This window comes from Sander lucioperca, chromosome 21 (assembly GCF_008315115.2).
Source record: "Sander lucioperca isolate FBNREF2018 chromosome 21, SLUC_FBN_1.2, whole genome shotgun sequence".
Lineage (NCBI taxonomy): Eukaryota > Metazoa > Chordata > Actinopteri > Perciformes > Percidae > Sander > Sander lucioperca.
The window spans coordinates 17811777-17817856 of NC_050193.1; positions in this window are offsets into that span (position 1 = coordinate 17811777).

Here is a 6080-nt window from a genome sequence, read left to right on the forward strand (position 1 = left end):
TGTCATCGTCTGCAGGGGGGGGGGGGCGAGTGGGAGGCCCCCCTCCCACCCCCCTTCCCCCCCCCTCTCCCCCATAGGAGAAAACAGGGCTGCTATAATCTCTTTTCCTGGCTTTCCATGAAAGGGAGAGGAAGAGCCACCAGAGCCTCGGTCCGCTTAGATCTGCTGCCCCTCACCCCTGCTGTCAATCTTCTATCTCCGGTCCCCTCTTTTTCTCTGCCTATCTGTCCCTCTTGTTCCTGCTCTTGATCCTCCGCTTTACTCTTGCTCATCCAGGATCTCCCTATAGTCACACTTCATCATGTGTAACATTTCTCACACCTCCAGTTATTGCTTTTTAGATCTGCAGTATGTGCAGGCACTTCTCTTTTGTGTCACAGTCTTCAGTCATTTTCATGTCAATGTCCATCTGTCTATCCTGTTGTCCACCACTTTGGTCCAGACTGATACATCTCAACAACTACTGGATGGATTGCCATGAAATCTGTGACATTCATGGTCCCCAGAGGATGAATCTTACTGACTTTGGTGATCCCTGCATTTTAAAAATCCACTAGCCACACAGACTTTTTCCCAGCCAATTCTGTACTGCTGTACTGCTGTCGTAAACCAGCCACTCATGAACCTTGTTGTTGTCGTCACCAACTGTCCACTTGGTATTAAAACATCTTCTTTTACTCTTCTTCGAAACATCCTCATTGTTTTTTGTTGGTTGCTTGTTTCAGCCGGGCCTCTTCGCCTCAGTAATGTGGCGCCACATTTTTGAGCTTGAATCCGAGGAAATGGTGGACTTGGTTGAAAACGTGAAAGAACAACAGTGACAAAAAAACAACTAATGAATCACTTAATTCTCATTGGCTACCTGTCAACGTGGCAGGTAGACGGTTGGCGTGTGGTCGGGTGTTAATGTCAGGCCCTGTCTATGACTTTTTCTCTAGCGCCACAATGCGGTTGACATTTTTGGTTTTGAGTATATCACAACAAATGTCGGATGTATCGGCATGAAATTTGCTACACATATTCGAGCTCATCTCAGGATGAATTGTAATCACTTTGGTGACCCCAAGACTTCTCCTCTAGCGCCACTGTCAGGTCAAATACTTTGGTTTATGACCAAACACCTGCAAAACTAATGACATTCCCATCAGCCTACTTTGTGTTTAGTGCTAATTAGCAAATATTAGCATGCTGACATGCAAAACTAAGTTGTTCACCAACCTCTTTCCAACATCTTCATAGATATTTGATTGCAGCACGAGATTTCAAGCAAAGCCCCCAAAGTACAAAATGTTCCCATCTTTTTCCCTAAATTTCCAATCCCTACTCCCCTTTTCCTTTACCACTTTCTCCCATGCCCGCCTCTCATTGCATTCCCTGTTTCACACCTCTGAGAGGGGGGGGTATCATTTTATGGATCCCTGCCATTCAGTCTGGTCCTCCTCCCCTCCCTCCGTCTGCCTCCATTTCCCATACTCTTCCATTCACGTTTCCCTGACTCTTCCTATCCTTCCTCCTACCTGCTTCTCCCTTCCTTTCCTCCCTCCCTCCGTCCTCACCCAAACCCCCCTGTTTTTTTTTGATGGGTGGGGTCTCCTCTGTGGTGCCATTTTCTGTTTGGAAGTACATACAAGGGAACATGAATATTCATGACTAATCCACTCTGCGCCCTCCACCCCCAAACCACCACTGCCACCACCCAACTCGGCCCTGCCGTCGAAGGCAACACTTGGTAGTGGCACATGGTGAGACAGCTGTTGCAAACCAAGCCAGGCATCTGTGCAGCGGGAGCATACGAGGAAAAGAGAGAGTGAGGGAGAAAGCAAGCAAGAGACACTGTTAGAAAAAGATAAAGAGGGCTGGAGATAAAGAGACAGAGAGGGGAAAGAGAGGGACAGATATATGTGGAGATAGAGTCAGGATGGTATGGAATGGGCAGTGGTCGGGGGGGGGGGGGCATATGGGTAAAGGAGAGCCAGACAGACAGAAGGAACGGGGCGGTGGCAGGGTCATCTGGGTGAAAAGGAAGGGGACGAGCCAGACGGAGGGAAATGGGCACTGATAGGAGGGTCTGTCTCGGGATGGAGAGGGAGACAGATTGAAAAAAGATTGAGAGAGTAAGACAGAGAAGGAGAGGGAGGGGGAGAGAGAGAGAGAGAGAGAGGGAGGCAGAAGGGGGTATCTGAACATCGGAGACAAAAACCTGTAAAGAGACTGTGGGAGCGACGAGAGGATGGAGGGATGTCACACCTGACTTTAATGCTTGTGTAAAAAAAAAAAAAAAAAACGATTCTCCTCAAACGGTCCCGATAAAGATACATCTAAAGGCTCACAAGCAGCGTCGTAGCCAGGAATTTAGAGATAGAGCTCATGAGTCTAAAGTCTCAAACAGGATTCCAGAAACCTGAAACTTATTACTAAAGCTACTAACAAGTATTATTGTTTCTGCCTAAAACAGCTACATTTTAAGATAATTTGCCTATATAACAAATATCTGAATTAGCTTAAAAAAAAAACAACAAATGTGTGTGATGCGTATGTAATCACAACAGGCAAACTCTGCCGAGATTCCCAGAAACACCAGCAAGGACATGAGCACGCTGTCATCAGTGGTAGCGACAGCCCTGGTCACAAGATGATTACAGGGAAAAAAGAAACATCTTAGTTAGTTTGCTTCTTTCTTGTGAAATACTGACTACTGTCATCGCTGCAGGGCAGGAAAAAATGCTTCAAACGAAACAGAATTTATTCATTGAATGGAAATGAGTCTTTGGTCAAATTGCTCACACTGTGTCCTCTCTATAAGACCTACTGTCTGTTTGGTGGTGATCACCAGTGGTGCAGTGTAGCTAAGTACATTTATTCAAGTACTGTACTTATGTACAAATTTGAGGTACTTGTACTTTACTTGAGTCTTTTCTTTTCATGCCACTTTCTATGTCTACTCCGCTACATTTCAGAGAGAAATATTGTACTTTTTACTCCACTACATTCATCTGACAGCTTTAGTTACCTTACAAATTATGATTTGTGCACACAAAACCCATGTAGTTCATAAAATACGATGTTTTATTATAAATTAAACTACCCAACAATATGCAGGCCTACATGTCCAGCTGAAATGATTAGACCATTAACTCTAAAATGGGAGGATTTTTCTGCATTGAGTACATTTACTTTTAATACTTTTAAGTACATTTTCCTGATTATACTTACATACTTTTACCTAAGTAACATTTTCAATGCAGGACTTTAACTTGTAACTGAGTATTTTTTACACTGTGGTATTAGTACTTTTACTTAAGTAAAGGATCTGAATACTTCTTCCACCACTGGAAATCACCCACCAAAACAAAAGTAACAAAGTAGCTATTTTTAAGAAAAGCATTGATTGACATTCATTTTCATCAGGACCTGTAAGTGTGAGGGGCATTCTACCAATTTTACGCATGCCGTTCATGTGATTCATGTGATTAGTGGTTCTGCCGACTACTTAGCCTGTAAAAGCAGTTTTACAATGTCTTTGGTGGCTATGGAGGGAGCTTTCTAAAGAAAAATGACCCTGATGATGTCATAGTGACGTCATCCTGGTTATCCCGGCTCGGGCTGGATTTTCTTTTAACAGAAAGCCTACACTACAAATCAGAGGTGTGGGGTTTAAAAGAAGGAAGCATTAAGGAGGCAGTGAGGGTTGCAACAAAAGACACAATCCAGTTGCAGGGCTGTAGTCAAGTCCACTTTTGTCGAGTCCAAGACAAGTCCAAGACCAGGACTAGTCGAGATCGAGTCAAGACCGAGTCCAAAGAGGTTCGAGTCCAAGTCAAGACAGAGTCCAAAGAGGTTCAAGTGTTTTTGGAGATTGACCCATAATAGGGACTTTAAGTCTGGACATCTGGGCCTCTGTTGCCTCGATTTTAACCATTCTTTTTTAAAAAATCTGTCTCTTATAAATCCCTCAATAGCAATGCTAAATTGCTGGAGTACCCCTTTAAATCTGTTTATTTTATATGGCAACCTTAAATGTGAATAATCTTAACTGTACAGATGGATAAAATGGCTTAACCTCCCACTGCATCCTTGCCTTTGTCACAGAACAAATTCAGCAATTCTATCAGGAGCAAAATCACAAAAAGAAAGAAAAAGAGAAATGTTATTAACAAGAAAACTAAAATTTGAGAAAAACATTATCCCATTGAATCTACCCCGACACCCCCCCCCCCTCCCCTCCCCCCCCACCCCGACTTTGAGTATAACGGAGCTGAGACACTGCATGTCCACAGACGGAGGGAATGCTCCTTTGCCAGCCATGGGCAGCCTGTGCCCCTCTCTATGCCCCCTGTTGCACCCTGTAACCCCCTCCCCCCTGCTCACCATCTCCTGCATCCCTGCATGGGGCCCCAACACTGGCTGCCATCCCTCTGCTACTCCCCCTCTCCCTCACCCATAACTCTCTCGCCCCCCCCCCCACACACACACACACACTCCCACCCAGGCAGAGGGTCCAGCTCTGCCCTACATAGCAGCGAGCGCAGCAGGCTGGCGGTGAGAGGAACCCTCGGGTTTACAAACTGTGTCAGGCCTCGAGACACCTCTGTGATCAACACCAAACACCAAAGGAGGGGAAGTAGTGAAGCAACTGCTACCAAGAGATTGGAATGATTGATGTTGTCAATATGTGAAATCTGGAATAAATTAGCTCCAAACTGTGGATGTTTGTGTCACAAAAAAAGCACACAAAAAAAGGTCAAAAGCGTAAAAGACAGCAGCTACAGCAATTAAAGCCATGGCCGCCAGTTGAACTCAGATACATTGATTTGCAGTTGTACTGTAAATTCAACTCCTAAAGTAATATATTGCTCATTAAAATGTCTTAATATGAAGGCAACAATGCACTACAGGTAAGGATTAATAGGAGAAAAAAAATCAAGTAAGGTTTAAAATAGTGCTGTCATAAGGATAAAAGCACATGCCCCAAAAGTGTATCATGGCCTTAATACATTCTAAATCATTTTCTCTAGTGTCAAAAACAGGTTTTAATTAAACACCACTATCCTTTGGGATAAGCCCTAGATATCTTAGATGGAGTCAATCACCCAAATGATCTTGTGATTTGAATTAAGGAAGAAAAACTAAGTGCATTTTTGGGGAAGTATCTCCGTTCCTGGTATAGCTTAAACGTTTTTGCCAAACGCAAATATATTGTAATATATATATACCACCATCATCACTTCATTCACATTTACCATAATGTCAACAAGGAGAATTAACTTGTCTCAACTTCTAGAAGTAGACTGACACCACACTTGGCTTGTCTTTGGCCTTGGGCACCAAACACCTTGAACACACACTTAGCAAAGTGACTGAACACAGTCATTTCAGATGCACACTGTGGAAACATGCAGCGTACACATAAACATGTCAACATTTTGTCCCATTCTGCAGCAGAGGAGAACATTTCATCCAAACACAAGATGGGTTGTAACTGAGTTGCAAAAGAGAGCAGGAGAAAAAACAAACAGAACAGAGACAGACGGATCGATCGAAACAGGGAGCATCCATCCTACCATCCACCATGACCTGGCAGAGAAGTCATAACACAGCTGCCACCTGAGCCCGGGGTCACTCTGCCTCTCCCACGCCATTCCACACACTGCCGGCCCACGCTGCCTCTCCCACGCCAGAATCCTCTTCCCGGGACTGCTGATAAATATATAAATATATAAAACACAGTCAATGAAGGGGGAAAAACACGCATGGAGTCACCAATCAGGAGCTATCTGTTACCAGGATGCTGCTGCTGCGGTGTGAGTGATAGAGAGGGTGTGTGTATGTGTTGGTATATACTGTATGTATGCTCTGGTGTGTGTGTGTGTGTGTGTGTGTTTGTGTGTGGGTGTTTGGAGGGAGAGGGGACACAGACACAGAAATGCCATGGAGCCCTCTCCAAGCAGCTGTGCCTCTCGCCTCGCCAGTCCAACTGCTCCCGCTGCCATGTGCAGACTTACCCAGCCACCAAACACCGAGGTGCAAGCTCCGGTACGAGTGTTTGCACACATGTAGCGACTTGAACATGTGTGGTATGG